At 41.5% G+C, this 18698-nt stretch overlaps 1 long non-coding RNA gene across 2 annotated transcripts in view; it reads right to left on the bottom strand.

Annotated features, from left to right (window-relative positions):
- Positions 1-18698, bottom strand: part of LOC122548065 (uncharacterized) — a 125696-nt gene that overhangs the window by 35714 nt on the left and 71284 nt on the right. The window lies entirely within an intron of this gene.

Below are 18698 nucleotides of genomic sequence, written 5' to 3' on the forward strand. Positions count from 1 at the left end.
TGATCTGGAGCAGTACTGAATGAAGACTGAAAGTGGGGATTTTGTCAGTGACTACAGGGAAATGACAGACATGTTAAATAATTACTTTGCCTCAGTATTTACAGTAGAAGTCAGAAGTCCTGGGCCACACAGTGATGCAGTGGTTAGCACTGCTGCCTCACAGCACCAGGGTCCCAGGTTTGATTCTAGCCTTGGGCGACTGTCTGTGTGGAGTTGGCACATTCTCCCCGTGTCTGCGTGGGTTTCCTCCAGGTGCTCCGGTTTCCTCCCACAGTCCAAAGATGTGCAGGTCAGCTGAATTGGCCATGCTAAATTGCCCGAAGTGTTAGATACATTAGTCAGAGGGAGATGGGTTTGGGTGGGTTAAGCCTCAGTGGACTGGTAGGGCGGAAGGACCTGTATCCACACAGAATAAGTGAATGATCAAAATTATGGCAGTTGGAGTTCAATGTAAGCAAGTGTGAGGTTATCAATTTTGAACTGAAAAGGATGGATCAGGGTACTTTCTAGATGGTATGAATTTAAATACATTGGATATCCAAAGAGACTTCAGAGTTCAGGTGCATAGTTCATTAAAATGGCACAAGCAGGTGCAGAAAATAATCAAGAAAGCTAATGAAATCCTTGCATTTATATCTAAGAGGCTGGGATATAAGGATGCAGAAGTTATGTTGCAGTTAAACAAAACCCTGGTTAGACCCCACTTAGAATGCTGTGAGCAGGCACTGCTCCTCGGGAATGTTTACAATGTAGGTTTACAAGAATGATACATGGACTTCAGGAGTTAAGTTATAAAGAGAAATTATACAAATTAAGCCTGTTTTTCAGAGAATTTAGAAGGTTAGCGGGTGATTTGATTGAAGGCTTCAAGATATTAATAGAGGAGAGAAAGGAAAATTATTTGCACTGGTTGCAAAGTCTAGCAGTAGAGAACGTAATCCGAGAATTAGGACCAGACCAATCAGGAGGCTTGTTGGGAAGCCCTTCTACAGATAGTAGATGTTTGGAACTCTCTTCCACAAATGGCAGTGGATACAGGATCACATATTAATTTTAAATCTGAGAGAGATCATTTTTTGTTAATCTAAGCTTTAAAGGATATGCGCCAAAGGCAGGTATGGAATTTGGCTACAGAGCAGCCAGGATCTCACAGAATGCTGGAGTAGGATCGAATGACTGAATGGTCTACTTGTGTTCTTATGTCATTAATATGCGTGTAGCACAATGTGTGTACTCCCAAAGAAATATTGCACCAGAAAATTAGTCCACAATCTAAATTCACAAAAGGGGGTCTTAGAGAGGCTCCAAGTCACCAATTTACATATGTGATTGGCTAAGCTCTTGTTAGTCATACACCCTGCATACGTATACAGGAGCGCTTACCACAATGGTAGCTGGGATACGTTTGCCACCAGAAGAGAATGTGTATGCCTTCCACCATACTGCACTCTCAAGCACCTGTTTAATGTTGTACCAGGTAATGCATATGAATATATTAGTCCGAGCCAAGTTGGAGGTCTGCCCACTCTAACGTATAACACTGCCACATGGTGGAGCATTGGACAGCCGAGGGTAGTTCAGGCAGTCAGCACTTGTAGACTGGCCCCATCTTCTCCGGGACACCATGTGTTACCTACCTAATATCAGTAATGCTTAATCTGCCTATATATTATTGCAACCTGTACATTGTTACTAGATTGTAATAAATTGCATCTTGTTAGCATGGTCAATCACCTCTTCTGCTGAGACTTATTCATCCTGAACTGTAAACTAGTAGGAAGCCCCTAGGCTAGCAGGAGAAGAAGGATTGATGACAACACTACACATAGTACAAGTGTTGTTGGTACTCAGGCATCACATCATTCTAATATCATTTAACAGGTGTAAGATAGGTACAAAATCTCCAAGTTATAGAGAAGTACCTCTGTATTTCATCAATGTAAATTCACTCCAAAAGCTGGTTAAATCATCATCAAATCATTGAATCGTCTGACGAAACTTGCAGTGGACAAAAATAAAAAGCAGATTCAAGAGTGGGGTGCTGGAAAAGCACAGCAGGTCAGGCAGCATCCGAGGAGCAGGAGAATCGATGTTTTGGGCAAGAGCCCTTCATCAGGAATGAGGCTTGTGAGCCGAGGGGGTTGAGATATAAATGAGAGGGGGTGGGACTGGGGGGGAGATAGCTGAGTGAGATAGGTAGATGGGTTGGGGGTAATGGCGATAGGTCAGAGAGGAGGGTGGAGCAGATAGGTGGGAAGGAAGATTGACAGGTAGGACAGATCATGAGGGCGGTGCCGACTTGGAAAGTTGGAACTGTGACAAGGTGGGGGGAGGGGAAATGAGGAAACTGGTGAAGTCCACATTTATACTTTGTGGTTGCAGGGTCCTGAGGTGGAAGGTAAGGCGTTCTTCCTCCAGGCGTCAGGTGGTTAGGGTGTAGTGATGGAGGAGGCCCAGGATCTGCATGTCCTTGGCGGAGTGGGAGGAAGTGTTAAAGTGTTCGGGCAAGGGGCAGTGAGGTTGGTTGGTGCAGATGTGAAACTCCACATGACCTGACCTACTGTTCATCTTCCTTCCCACCTATCAACTCCACCCTGGTCTCCGACCTTGCACCATTACCCCCACCTCCATCTATCTATCGTATTGTCAGCCACCTTCCCTCGAACCCCACTCCTCCTATTTATCTCACTAGCCCCACACCTCCCCCAGCCCAAACACCTCATTCTTGATGAAGGGCTCATTCCCCGAAATGTCAATTTTCCTGCCCCTCGGATGCTGCCTGACCTGCTATGCTTTTCCAGCACCACACTCTCGACTCTGGTCTCCAGCATCTGCAGACCTCACTTTCTCGAAAAATGAAAAGCAGTACCTTAGTTATTGCAGCTGCACAAAATTAGTTACATGAAATATTTATGTAATAACGTATTACTCAAATAGGCTAATGTGGTGCCACTGTTTAAGAAAGGTGGTAAGGACAAGCCAGGGAACTATAGACCAGTGAGCCTGACGTCGGTGGTGGGCAAGTGGTTGGAGGGAATCCTGAGGGACAGGATGTACATGTATTTGGAAAGGCAAGGATTGATTAGGGATAGTCAACATGGCGTTGTGCGTAAGAAATCATGTCTCACAAACTTGATTGAGTTTTTTTGAAGAAGTAACAAAGAGGATTGATGAGGGCAGAGCGGTAGATATGATCTATATGGACTTCAGTAAGGCTTTCGACAAGGTTCCCCATGGGAAACTGGTTAGCAAGGTTAGATCTCACAGAATACAGGGAGAACTAGCCATTTGGATATAGAACTGGCTGAAAGGTAGAAGACAGAGGGTGGTGGTGGACGGTTGTTTGTCAGATTGGAGGCCTGTGACCAGTGGAGTGCCACAAGGATCGGTGCTAGGTCCTCTACTTTTTGTCATTTACATAAATGATTTGGATGCGAGCATAAGAGGTACAGTTAGTAAGTTTGCAAATGACACCAAAATTGGAGGTGTGGTGGACAGCGAAGAAGGTTACCTCAGATTACAACAGGATCTTGACCAGATGGGCCATTGGGGCTGAGAAGTGGCAGAGAATTCAATTCAGATAAATGCAAGGTGCTGAATTTTGGGAAAGCAAATCTTAGCAGGACTTATACACTTCATGGTAAGGTCCTAGGGAGTGTTCCTGAACAAAGAGACCTTGGATTGCAGGTTCATAGTTCCTTGAAAGTGGAGTCCAGGTAGATAGGATAGTGAAAAAGGTATTTGGTGTGCTTTCCTTTATTGGTCAGAGTATTGAGTACAGGAGTTGGGAGGTCATGTTGCAGTTGTACAGGGCATTGATTAGGCCACTGTTGGAATATTGTGTGCAATTCTGATCTCTTTCCTATCGGAAAGATGTTGTGAAACTTGAAAGGGTTCAGAAAAGATTTACAAGGATGATGCCAGGGTTGGAGGATTTGAGCTATAGGGAGAGGCTGAACAGGCTAGGGCCATTCTCCCTGGAGCATCGGAGGCTGAGGGATGACCTTATAGAGGTTTACAAAATTATGAGGGGCATGGATAGGATAAATAGACAAAGTCTTTTCCCTGGGGTCGGGGACTAGAGGGCATAGGTTTAGGGTGACAGGGAAAAGATATAAAAGAGAGCTTAGGGGCAACGTTTTCACACAGAGGGTGGTATGTGTATGGAATTAGCTGCCAGAGGATGTGGTGGAGGCTGGTACAATTGCAACATTTAAATGGCATTTGGATGGGTATATGAACAGGAAAGGTTTGGAGGGATATGGGCTGGGTGCTGGCAGGTGGGACTAGATTGGGTTGGGATATCTGGTCGGCATGGACGGGTTGGACCGAAGGGTCTGTTTCCATGCTGTACATCTCTATGACTCTATTAGATGAAAACCAAAAGTTAAACATAAGCACAATATAACATATGTTCTATGTTATATCATAACTTACAAGAGGTATATGTCAACTAGATCCTTCATCATTCAACACAGAATGATTTACCATAATTGTAACAACCTGTAACATCGAAAATACTGAACACAATTTATTGCGATTATGCCTTCAATGTTTAACAATAATGACCACCCAGAAATTCGATAGTTTTCCTACTCCTTTTTCATTTGCTCAAATCTATATAAAATAAATTTGTTACAGCGTGCAAGATTCTAGCAGCTTCAGATTGTTACTTCTAAACTGTAAGTTGTGCCCGATACATGATTCATTCACCACTGTCAATCATAGAATGGGAGCATAATTTATTAATCATTTATCTACAGAAGATAAACAGATTCTTCAAAGTTAAGTATGCAGGTGTTTCGTATCAGTCTGGCTTACATCACAGTATTTGGTCCAATTGATGCACTGTGTGGTGTAAGACAGGGAAATAAAACAATTTTTCTGACTTATGTAAGAGCTGATTCCATACGGCAGTAACAATGAAAGTTTGGTTGATGTGAAATTGCCAGCATGGAATCCCAGGAATTCTGGGAGCAAATGTGAGAGGGAGTTTCATATTCAAAGACTTCGAAGAGGAATGAAAATTGAAGAGGCAGTAGTAGTTTGCAAGGCAATGGTGTCAAGGACAGGTCTCTCGAGACGACCTCCATACCCATGTAACACTGAGGTAGTGACATGTCAGAACTAGCAATAACCCCTTACTTGCACAAGGCAAAGGCTGAATATCATTTTAGACATGGGTTTTGGTTATCTGATTTTCCAACATCACCATATTTGCATATCCCATCTGATATCATGTTTTTAAGAAAAAGTGTATACTGTGGATTAAGTTAGAAATGTCTGTTAAAAATGGTGGCCATAACAGGCCATGGCTGTTACAGTGGCATTTCAAGTTTACAAACAGTATTGTGTTCAACTTGACATAAAGCTTAAGATGTTCACCTATAGTGGTGGAGGCCACTTGGCTATTGTAGAGTTGGACAATCATTTGTACATTATTGCATTTTGATTCAAACATGCCTCTTTGAAACCAAAAAAATTAAAATAACATACATTATTGTGTACATTTTAATTACCTAGTTACAGAGTAGCAGAAAGCATAAGGGATAGTCAAAGAATACAGGAGAATATAGATAGATTAGAGAGTTGGGTGGAAAGGTGGCAGGTGGAGTTCAATCCAGACAAATGTGAGGTGATGCATTTAGGAAAGTCTAATTCTAGAGCGAATTATAGAATGAACGGAAGAGCCTTGGGAAAAGTTGATGAGCAGAGAGATCTAGGAGTGCAGGTCCATCATACCCTGAAGATTGTAGCACAGGTGGATAGAGTGGTAAAGAAGGCATATGGTATGCTTGCCTTCATTGGATGGAGTATTAAGTATAAGAGCTGGCAGGTCATATTAAAATTGTACAAGACATTGGTTCAGCCATATTTGGAATACTGTGTACAGTTCTGGTCGCCACATTACCAAAAGGATGTGGACGCTTTGGAGAAGGTGCTAGCTATGAAAAGAGGTTGAGTAGGTTAGGATTGTTTTCATTAGAAAAAAGGAGACTGAAGGGGGATCTGATTGAGGTTTACAAAATCATGAAGGGTATAGACTGGGTAGATGGAGATAAGCTTTTTCCCAGGACAAAAGATTCAATAACAAGAGGTCACACTTTCAAGGTGAGAGGTGAAAAGTTTAAGGGGATACACGCAGCAAGTACTTCACACAGAGAGTGGTGGGTGTCTGGAACACATTGCCAGCAGAGGTAGAGGCAGGCATGTTAGATTCATTTAAGATGCGTCTGGACAGATGCATGAGTAGGTGGAGAACAGAGGGATACAGAAGATGCTTAGGAATTGGATAACAGGTTTAGACAGTAGATTTGGATCAGCTCAGGCTTGGAGGGCTATAGGGCCTGTTCCTGGGCTGTAAATTTTCTTTGTTCTTTGTTCTGTATACTATATACAATTACTGTTCTCAGGCCTTCATCGATCGATATTTTCATCAGTCTCTGTGCATACATTGCACACGTAGTCCTTAAATCATGCTGGTCTCTTAATTATATGGCATGTTATTGCCATTGGCTGTTCAGCTGGGTGATGTTCTTTCACCTGAGAAAGTCAGTTCTGTGGGTTTTTTGCGATTGCTATGGTAGCCATTGTTGCTTTATGTCTCTTCTTGGGCTATTATGAACCTCTGGTTCTGGTGTGTTCTTTGTAGATGATGCAGTCACCTCTTTCTGACCAGCTGCATGCAATTGAGGATCAGCTTTTGCAATTGAATCCCTGCAATTATGTTGCCTTACAGGGTCTTTTACTTCCACTGTATATGATTAAGGTGATAAATGCTCCTTGTAGATCCCAAGTCCCAATTGAACTGATTTTAGTTGAAATCTTTGAATGTTTGCACACTGCCTGGCTCTCCAATATTCATCGTTGGTAATAATTAATAATCCTGTTGCTCTGAAATTTATCTTACTGCTATTTCGTATAGATTTTTTTCACTCACACTTGTTGCTATTACAGGATTCAGCAGCTTTCCTGCTATTGGAAAAATAGCTTGTGTCCAGCATGACATTAGTTTTTGAAATTGACTACATCCCATGCCTTCAGCATGTATATTTGCCCACTTGAAGAGTACCTTATAGACATCTGTATGCGTTTTCTTCAATTTCTTTATCAGTCTTTTGCACTGCTACCTTAGCCTTTCCATTTAGAGTCATAGAGTCACAGAGGTGTACAGCACGGAAACAGACCCTTCGAACCAACTTGTCCATGCCAACCAGATATCCTATCCTAATCTAGTCCCATTTGACACATTTGGCCCATATTCCTCTAAACCCTTCCTATCCATATACTCATCCAGATACCTTTCAATTGCTGCAATTGTACCAGCCTTCACCACTTCCTCTGGCAGCTCATTCCATATACATATCACCCACTGTGTGAAAATGTTGCCCCTTAGGACCTTTTTATATCTTTTCCTTCCCACACTAAACCTATGCCCTCTAGTTCTGCACTCTCCCGCCCCAGGGAAAATAGTTTGTCTATGTTTCCTATCCATGCCCCTTATAATATTATAAACCTCTATAAGGTCATTCCTCAGCTTCTGACGCTCCAGGAAAACAGCCCCAGCCTGTTCAGCCTCACCCTGTAGCTTAAATCCTCCAACCCTGGCAACATCCTTGTAAGTCTTTTCTGAACCCTTTCAAGTTTCACAACATCCTTCTGATAGGAAGGAGACCAGAATTGCACACAATATTCCAACAGTGACCTAACCAATGTCCTCTACCACCGCAATGTGACATCCTAACTCAATGCTTTGACCAATAAAGGAAAGTGTACTAAATGCCTTCTTCACAATTCTATCTACCTGCAAATCTACTTTCAAGGAGCTATGAACCTGCACTCCAAGGTCTCTTTGTTTAGCAACACTTTCCAGGAACTTACCACTAAGTTTATAAGTCCTGCTCTGATTTGCTTTTCCAAAATGTAGCACCTTGCGTTTATCTAAATTAAACTCCATCTGCCACTCATCAGCCAATTGGCCCATCTGATCTAGATCCCATTGTGCTGTGAGATAATCTTCTTCGCTATTCACTACACTCCAATTTTTGTGTCATCTCAAAACTTACTAACCAAAACTCCTGTGTTCACTTCCACATAATTTATACAAATAATGAAAGGTAATGGACACAGCACCAATCCTTGTGGCATTCCACTGGTCACAGCCCTCCAGTCTGAAAAGCAACCCTCCACCACCATCATCTGTCTTCTACCTTTGAGCCAGTTCAGCATCCAAATGGCAAGTTCACCCTGTATTCCATGTGGTCTAACCTTGCTAACCAGTCTCCCATGAGGAACCTTGTCGAACGCCTTACTGAAGTCCATATAGATCATGTCTACCACTCTGTCCTGATCAATCCTCTTTGTTACTTGTTCAAAAAACTTAATCAAGTTTCTGAAACATGATTTCCTGTGCATAAAGCCATGTTGACTATCTCTAATCAGTCCTTGCCTTTCCAAATACATGTAAATCCTGTCCCTCAGGAGTCCCTCCAACAACTTGCCCACCACCAACGTCAGACTGACCGGTCTATAGTTCCCTGGCTTTTCCTTACCACCTTTCTTAAATAGTGGCACCATATTAGCCAACCTCCAGTCTTCCGGCACTTCACTTGTGACTATATCAAGCTCCAGATGTTCACTAAATGCACAAGCGGACAAAGATTAGTGTCAGGATGATGTATAATGTGGAATTTCCAAATCTTTCATAAAGCAATTGAACTCTTCACTTGTGAACAGAGCACCATTGTCTGTCATGACAATGTTTGGAATGCCATAATGGCTGAAATGTACTTTTCCCAATTTGTTCCATGGGTCTGTTGAGAATGTTGATGTGTCATCAGTGGCTGTCTAGCTTGGTATTAATTATGAGCAATGTACCAACTGATGTATGACTGGATTTTGTAGCTCATGTTTGGTGAGTAGAACATATCTCTTGCCTTCTTCAGATTTGATTCAGTTCCTTGGTGGCTCGGATGAATGTGCCTTAGTATCTGTCCTTTCTTTGTGACAGTTTTTTTTATTCCTTCATAAGATGTGGCCATGGCTGGCTAGGTTGGCATTTATTGCCCATCCCTTAGTGCCCAGAGACAGTTAAGAGCCAACCACATTGCTGTGGGTCTGAAGGCACATACAGATCAAACCATGTAAGGATGGCAGTTTCCTTCCTTAAAGAGCATTAGTGATTTTTTTTTCCCAACAGTTTCATGATCATCGTTAGGCTGAATTCCAGATTTTTTACAATTGATTTCACATTCCAGCATCCAGCATAGTGGTATTCAAACCTTGGTCCACAGAATATTACCTAGGTTTCTGGATTAAGAGTGAAGCAATAATACCACTAGGCCATTGCCTCCACATTGGTAAAATAAACCAAAGAACTGTGGAGGGAGCAAACTAACCATACCTCCATTATTCATGTCATGATCATTAATGTACATAACATGCAAGGGACCCAAACTTGTGAAACTCCATTGGACATAGGCCTCCAGTCATAACAATGCCCTTTGACCATCACTCTCTGCTTCCTACCACTAAACACATTTTGCCTAATTGCCCTGGATGAGTATAGCTCCAACAACACTGAAGAAGCTTGACACCATCCAAGACAAAGAAAATCTCTAAACATTCACTTCCTTCACCACCGACTGATGTGTACCATCTACAAGTTGCACTGTAGACATTCACCAAAGGTCCTTAAACAATTTCTTCCACACCTATGCTCACTTTCATATCAAAAGGGCAGTAAAGATATGGGAGCACCGCAAGTTCCCACCAAGTTCTCCAAGCCACTCACCATCCTGAGCTGGGAATATATCACATTTCTTCAGTGTTATTGCCTCCCTAATGACATTATGGGTCAATCTACAGAACATGGACTGCAACAATACAAGAGGCAGCTCACCCCACCAGCAAAAGGTAACTAGCAAGGGGCAATAAATGCTGGATCAGCCAGTAATGCCCACATACCACAAGTGAAGTTTTTAAAAATCACTTTGTCTATGCCCCGCATAATATTATATGCCTCTAACAAATTCTCTCCCAACCTTGGCAGCTCCAAGGAAAATAACACCAGCCTATCCAATCTTTTCACAAAGCTCAGACCCTCCAGCCAGGGCAGCACCCTCATGAATATTACTCTAAACCCTCTCTAGCAGAATCCCAATTAAGTGATCAGAATTGAACATCATACACCAGTTGTGATTAACCAACATTTTATGCAGTTCCAGCATAATCTCTCAGCAAATAAAGCCAGTTAGTCTATATCCTTTCTTAACGACCTTATCTACCTGCCCTGCTACCTTCAGGGATCAGCAATTATGCACATTAAGGTCCCTCTGATCTTCTGCATTTTCCAGAGTTCTACCCTTCAACCCCTTGCTGTTAGCCCTCTCCAAACGCATTACCTCATAGCTTTCTTGGCCAAATTCCAATTGCCGCTTCTCTGCCCAACTGACCAGTCCATTGATATTCTCCTGCAATTTATGGCTATCCTCATTATTTATTGCCCTAGCAAGTTTTGTAACATCTGTGAACTTTTTGTTCATAACTCCCACCATTTAAGTTATTGTGTACATGCCAAGCAACAGGAGTCTAGCACTGGACCCTGCAAAACCCCATTGGAAATAAACTTCCAATAGCAGAAATATCCCTCTATCATTACCCTCTGCTTCCTGCCTCTCAGCCAATTTTGGATCCAACATATCACATTACATTGGATCCCAAAGGTTCTTCCATTCTTGTCTTGCCTACGATGAGGAATCTGATCAACTGCCTTGCTAAAGTCCATTCTGACAATGCTGCTCCTTTAACAAAGTGTTGTCCTTCATTCTTTTCAAAAGTGCTATACGCGGCTTAGTTGCCGAAATGTATGGATTGGTGTACTTGAAGAACCTTTTAAGGTTTAAAACAAACACTTGTCCAATGAAAGGGGAGTGGCCAGTTCTCCCAGCTCAGCTTTTCTCTGGTTTAGTTTGAGTTTTAGCATTCCAGCTGCTCAGAGCAAGCAGTCAGTCAGTTTTTTGAGGCTGCTGGTCAAAGAAACAGCTCCATGGAAGAAGGTGTTCCATACCGAATCTCTCTGCCATCTCTATCTCTCCTATAACACCCTGTGTTTGATATTACCTTTTTTACCAAAAGGTGTTGATGTGGATTGTTGCAGGAATTTGGAATAGCATCATTAAATTGGGATAGTCTGTTGAGTTTTTGGATAGGTTAAGTTACTCTGTATTCTATTCTCTTTTGTCTGTGTTACATTTGGTAATCCTACAAATACTTTCTGCTTTGTTTAAAACCAAGAGGTTTGGACCAGGTGCATCATTCCTGGAATATCCACTTTACACCTGCTTAAAACAATCAGCAAAGTTAGGGTCTGGGGCTACCTTCTTGAAATGTTTTGAGGGGGGTCTGGCCTGGTCCATAATGCCATGGAGGAAATACTAAACATACTACCTTCGCCAATATTCTGGTTACCTCCTCAAAGAATCCAAACACATGACCTTCCTTAATTGACCAATGCTGACTATCCCTGATTAATTCCATACCTCTCCTCGTACCTATACTCTGTTCCTCAAAATTCTTTCTATTAACCTCTCTATCACCAAGGTCGGATTGACAGGCCTGCAATTTCCTGGTCTATCCCATCCTGCCTTTTTTAATAATGGGGCAATGTTTGCAATTCTACTGTCCTCAGGCACCTCATCTGTGGCCAGCAAGGATTTGAAAATAACTGTGAGGACAAGTCTAATCTGCCTAACCTATCCCCATAAGGCAACTCATTATTTCCAGGTATTATTCAGGTAAACCTTCTCTTCAATGCATTTACATCCTTCCTTAAAAGGGTGACCAATACTATCAAGAGTGTGGTGCTGGAAAAGCACAGCAGGTCTGGCAGCATCCAAGGAGCAGGAAATTGACGCTTCAGGCATAAGCCCTTCATCAGGAATGCTCAGCTCATTCAGCTCAATCAGCTCATTCCTGTCGAAGGGCTTATGCCCAAAACGTTGATTCTCCTTCGGATGCTGCCTGACTGGCTGTGCTTTTCCTGCACCACACTCTCAATTCAGATTTCCAGCATCGTCAGTCATCACTTTCTCCTCCTTGGCCAATACTGTGCGCAATACTCCAGGTGGCATCCCATCAGTACACTGGCATACAACAGAAGCATAACCTCCCTCCTTCTGAAATAAAACCAGAAACTACTAGAGAAACTCAGCAGGTCTGACAGCATCTGTGGAGAGGGAAGTAGAGTTAATATTTAAGTCTGATAATGACTTCAGTTCTTTCACAATAAATAACAACATTCTACTAAATGTTATAATTACATGCTATACCTGCAAACTAACCTTTAGTGATTCATGTACAGAGAGGTCTGCAATTTCTCACCATATAGATAATGTGCAACTTTTTATTCTTCCTGCCAAGATGAACAAAATCATTTTCCAATTGCCATATCTTTGCTAACTTATTTAATCTATCTAAATCCTTTCTTAAACTCTTAATAACTAACATTCCTACTTTTCTTTATGGTGTCAACGTATTTGACAAATATACCTTCCATCTTAGTCATGATTTGGAGATGCCAGTGTTGGACTGGGGTGTGCAAAGTTAAAAATCACACAACACCAGGTTATAGACCAACAGCTTTAATTGGAAGCACTAGCTTTCAGAGAAACGTTCCTTCATCAGGTGGTTGTCACCTGATGCTTCCAATTAAACCTGTTGGACTATAACCTGGTGTTGTGTGATTTTTAACTTTATACCTTCCATCGCTACACTTAAGTCATTTATATCAATCATAAATAGTTGAAGTCCCAGTGCTGATCGCTGCAGTACACCATTCATTACATTTTGTCAAACTGTAAAGTCAAATTTATGCCTACCCTTTGCCTTCTGTTAGCCAGCCAATCTTAACTAGTAACAATATATAAGATGGTAAACTTTGATGCTCAGAGGTTTGTTGATCAGAAGGGTTTTGATTAGTTAAATTTAGAGTCTTTAGACATGGAACAGCTAAAAGCCTTAACCAACCAGGTAACATTTAAAATCCCAACTAAAACTAAGGTTTCTCAAACCAGATCTCTTGAGAATGCAGGCTGAGCAATTCAAATTTGGTTCTGAACCAGCAGCGAAAGTTGAATCAGAGTTAGACCACGTGACTTTAGCCCAAACAGAAGTGAGAAAATAGGAAAGTTTAAAGGTTAAGAAAATGAAGTGGAAATACAACCTGAGAGGGACCATTTAGAGTTTCAAGCCCAGAAGGAAATGGAAGATTAAGAGGAGAAAGAGAGGGGCAAAGAGTTTCAGCATTGGAAGTTGGAACTGGCACTGGTTGTCCAGATAGTGGATGAGCAAAGAGTTTGAAACAATAACTAATAGCAGCCACCACACCTGGGGCACTGGCACAGAACTTGAAGCCTCAAATTTTGCAAAGTTGTTCCCAAATGCACAAAGTAAAATGTGGAATCCTTCCTTACTATTTTTGAAAAAAATACCAGAACTGCATTTTAAATGATTGCTGACATTTTTTACAGAATGAAAACTTAATGTTGTAAATCTGGTTTGGCTTCAAATAGTTTAAACCATGACATCCCTTCTATTCCAAGTTCCTTGCAGATCAAATTTAAGCTTGTTTTGTGACAGAATAAATCCCAACTTCCAGTTCAAATATTGGCTTTGGTTCATTTTTCAATGGATTACAATGATGGACATGAGACTACCAATTGTCCTGAATGTTAGGCATGTCCACCATGCTATTCCTGATGAAGGGCTTTTGCCCGAAACGTCAATTTTACTGCTCCTCGGATGCTGCCTGAACTGCTGTGCTTTTCCAGCACCACTCTAATCTAGCCCTATGTCCACCATATGGTCAGTGAACACAGTAATACAGCCAGTGTAGTTCCTTTATTAATTTGCAATATTTCAAGTTGAGGTAGAACAGCAGTAAAGCTTTGTTTGAATAGTTTCAATATTAGTTTATTATGTTATCACTGAAGGTTCATTCGAGATAAGAAAATTGTGTTCTTAACAAGAAATTACAAATAAAAAAGTTGAAACAATTACAGATAAAATAAAATAACACCGTGGGCGGCACGGTGGCACAGTGGTTAGCACTGCTGCCTCACAGCGCCAGAGACCCGGGTTCAATTCCCGCCTCAGGCGACTGACTGTGTGGAGTTTGCACGTTCTCCCCGTGTCTGCGTGGGTTTCCTCCGGGTGCTCCGGTTTCCTCCCACAATCCAAAAAAAAAATGTGCAGGTTAGGCAAATTGGCCATGCTAAATTGCCCGTAGTGTTAGATGAAGGGGTAAATATAGGGGAATGGGTCTGGGTGGGTTACGCTTCGGCGGGTCGGTGTGGACTTGTTGGGCCGAAGGGCCTGTTTCCACACTGTAAGTAATCTAATGTAAGTAATCTAATCTAATTTAAGAAGAATCCTCCAATAGTTATCTATGACATTCTGTTGGGGCCTGTTGCTTGAGGTCTTTGTTATTGTAGGGAAGATGTTAACACTTGAAGTCAGCTATGTTTACCTGAAGAAGAGCGAATGTTAATGTTCCAGGTTAAATTAACATGATAAACCATGTTTCACCCTGACACCTAAAGCAATTACTGATTACAAATAAATGATGGAAGAAATCCTCAGGTTTGGGGCCATTTATATTGTCAGCCATTTCAAAATTCATGGAAGAAATCCACACAAATATATCTGGAATTTGAAAGAATTGAAAAAGATTGCACTTGACTAATGAGTACTACCTCTAGGAATACAGCAGATGTATGATGGAAAAAAAGGAATTACTTGATTCTGGAGTTTAAAAATAGTTTCAGCTTCAGTATAGAAATGCACTTTGAGAAATAGAAGCTTGCTTGGGATGGGTATTTGCAGTGAAAACTGAGGACTGTGAATCAACCCACAGCCCACTGAATCACGATAGACATGTATCATGTCATCTGTACCAGCAGCAAAAGGATAGAAGATGCAAGGGAATTTACATCCTAAAGAGATAGAGAATGATGGAAAAATAGGAGGGCCTACCTGCAAATTTTAAAAAGGAAAGATGTAAAAGGCAGAATTGCAGGACTATGCCAAACCAGGCCATATTATTAGAAAGCTGTCTGTATATGAGGAAAGCCACCAGCAGTATTTCTAGTCAGAAACATAGTCAACCTTTTGTAAACTCAGTGAAGTTACAGACATCTACCAGATCTTTTGTGAGTAAAGACAAATTCCTCTTTGAAAACCCTGGGAAGCATCCAAGATTTGATAATTGTTTTATGTTAAGTATAATTATATCTGAATTTGGGAGTGCAGACAAATGTTTGTAAAAGCAGGCACAAAATGCATGTTAACAGAAATTAAAGAACCTTTCACAATTAAGCTGACTTATCCAGAAAAGTAGCATTTAGTGGACATTTGTGAATTATATAGAGGAAACACTGTTGAAAGCGCAAGGTTCTTGAGCTTAAACAAATTTCTCCACCCATCGTCTTCCACAATTTAGATGAGGAGACATGTGGGAGGACGAGAATAGAAAAAGCAAGATAAATACTTTCAAAACAAAAGAAAGGGAAGGGACTAAAACAACAGTCAGATTTTGTACTTTAGGCATGAAATGGAAAGAAAAACGAATTCTCATGAAATATAGGGAAAACTAACCATTTGGATACAGAACTGGCTCAAAGGTAGAAGACAGAGGGTGGTGGTGGAGGATTGTTTTTAGGACTGGAGGCCTGTGACCAGTGGAGTGCCACAAGGATCGGTGCTGGGTCCAATACTTTTCATCATTTATATAAAAATGATTTGGATGTGACCATAAAAGGTACAGTTAGTAAGTTTGCTGATGACACCAAAATTGGAGGTGTAGTGGACAGCGAAGAGGGTTACCTCAGATTACAACAGCATCTGAACCAGATGGGCCAATGGGCTGAGAAGTGGCAGATGGAATTTAATTTAGATAAATGCGAGGTGCTGCATTTTGGGAAAGCAAATCTTAGCAGGACTTATACACTTAATGTAAGGTCCTAGGGAGTGTTGCTAAACAAAGAGACCTTGGAGTGCAGGTTGATAGCTCCTTGAAAGTGGAGTCGCAGGTAGATAGGATAGTGAAGAAAGCGTTTGGTATGCTTTGTTTTATTGGTCAGAGTATTGAGTACAGGAGTTGGGAGATCATGTTGCGGCTGTACAGGACATTGGTTAGGCCACTGTTGGAATATTGCGTGCAATTCTGGTCTCTTTCCTATCAGAAAGATGTTGTGAAACTTGAAAGGGTTCAGAAAAGATTTACAAGTATGTTGCCAAGGTTGGAGGATTTGAGCTATAGGGAGAGGTTGAATAGGCTAGGACTGTTTTCCCTGGAGCGTTGGAGGCTGAGGGATGACTTTATAGAGGTTTAGAAAATCATGAGGGGCATGGATAGGATAAATAGGCAAAGTCTTTTCCCTGGGGTGGAGAAATCCTGAATTAGTAAGCATTGGTTTAGGGTGAGAGGGGAATGATATGAAAGAGACCTAAGGGGCAACCTTTTTACACAGAGGGTGGTACTTGTATGGAATAAGTTGCCAGAGGAAGTGGTAGAGGTTGGTACAATTGCAACATTAAAAAGGCATCTGGATGGGTATATGCATAGGAAGGATTTGGAGGGATATGGGCCGGGTGCTGGCAGGTGAGACTAGATTGGGTTGGGATATCTGGTCGGCATGGACAAGTTGGACTGAAGGGTATGTTTCTGTGCTGTACATCTCTATGACTCTATGACTCGAGTCCCAAATGGCACTATAACTTAAAGGTACTTCTTATCTGCAAATACTCTTAGCATGGACATGTCAAGATTTCCCAAAGCAGGACGGACACCAGGGTAATCGTCAAAGAATGAACTGGGTGTGGTTTGAGGTGCCATTGGTGAGAACTCATTTAAGGAGTGAGCTTATTATAGATTTGGTGACAGTGGAGTCTCAAAAGCCTGGCCACACAAAGGACTGAACTTCCACTCAGAAATACCCTCTGAGGCTGAAAAGTATTCCACCCCAAAACCCAAGTTGCAGCAAGAAATTGCAGGGTTACAGCTAGCTGATAAAGGTAAGAGGTCCTCAAGGGGGCAGTACAACCCATGAGGGTTAGAGTAGCTAACCAAAAACCCACAGCCTTAAACAGGGACCAGCGAAATCCCTAAGCGGGCCGAGAGACAGTGCAGGAGATGAACAACTTCGACAAAGAGTCTAAGAAAGTAACAAAGGACTAAAGACAAGCCATCTGTGAGGTAAAAGGATCCACAGAATTCCCAAAGTCAGATTCCTCACAAAAAAGGATCAGGATCTCAGACAGTAACTTAAAGGGTTTATTGGAGCAAGACCTGAATCAAATAGCTCGGCCGGTGCTCAACGACACAAGGAGCTGCTGCAAACAACAATGTGTTGTCTCAGAGCAATCTGCAGAGATGAAAGGCCCAAAGCCTAGCTCACACTATCACTTTGACAAGATGTCTTGCAAGCTGAGAGGTGGGATCAACAAGCTAGCAACTAAAGCACGGACTCATAATGTGAAAATAATCAACCTTGCCCAAACAGAAACTTTAAAAAGTCTGATTTGAGTCGGATATAATAAAGTGAATCATTTTGAAATATACAGGAACGATAACCTTGAAAATTCGAAAAAAGGACTTCAGCTGAAGAAGGAATACATTACAGCTCCCTGGAGAGATCAGTGCTAACTCGCTATCTCAGTGAGAGAACCTAAAGGATGTAAATCCGAGAAAGTAATTAGAAACGTTACCACCAGCTTAATTCTGGACTTGTCAGGCATATTCTTTGCAAACCTCAATGAGGAGAAAGTTGCAGGTTAGAGAGTTCAGTGAAGACCAAAGGCTAAAAATAGATGGCTACAAAACAAACTGGGAAAAAGAGAAGGAAGAAACTCCCTCGATAAGATTTAACCAAAAAATTCCTCATACTGCATCAACCATGTGCATGTAAATTAAATGTGTGCATATATTCTTGATTATTGTCTTCACAATGTAATTCGATTTTTAAAATAGTATATATATTTAATTTCCTTTCCTGTAAGGGTACGGGTTTTCTCAATGTGCTGTCTAATGCCTTAGGTTTTGAAGAAAAACATGTTAAAGGAACATTTCTATTTCCAAAATACAGACATTAGAAATTAAGTAAAGAACTCTCTCACAATGGAGGCTGCAGGAGGCTATCTGCTTCAAAACCAATTGAACTGTGACTCAGTCTCAAATCAGAAAAACAACACACCCTTCTAAAGAGCCTAGCAGTGTCTCCTGCATCAACACATATCGAAACAAATTCCATTCAAATTGATAACTGCAACATTTAAAATGCTGATTCCCGCAACTATAAGGGAATAAAATGAATCAAGTTTTATTACCTGGAGTAATCAGTTGTCATGGTTGGAACCATGTCTTGACAGTTAGAAACAGACAATTTTCCGCATTAAAACCTTAGAAAACTGACTGTACAGACATCATAGCGTAGAGAACACAAAGAAGGAGTCGTGGAAAAACCCACTATCTCCTTATTTTTGTGACCAGGGATGAACAAAGCAAAAATGGTGTTCATGAACCAAATACAGTTCTGCTGAAGGAAAGTCACACAGAAAGTAATAAACTACAGAACTTCTCTCCATCCCTGCTCTTCTGAGGAACTTACCTGTATGGGTAAACTCTACCTCTTCAACTTGAG

The sequence above is a fragment of the Chiloscyllium plagiosum genome, unplaced genomic scaffold (genome assembly GCF_037043375.1).
Source record: "Chiloscyllium plagiosum isolate Xiang-an unplaced genomic scaffold, Cpla_swu_hap1 HiC_scaffold_3, whole genome shotgun sequence".
Classification (NCBI taxonomy): Eukaryota; Metazoa; Chordata; class Chondrichthyes; order Orectolobiformes; family Hemiscylliidae; genus Chiloscyllium; species Chiloscyllium plagiosum.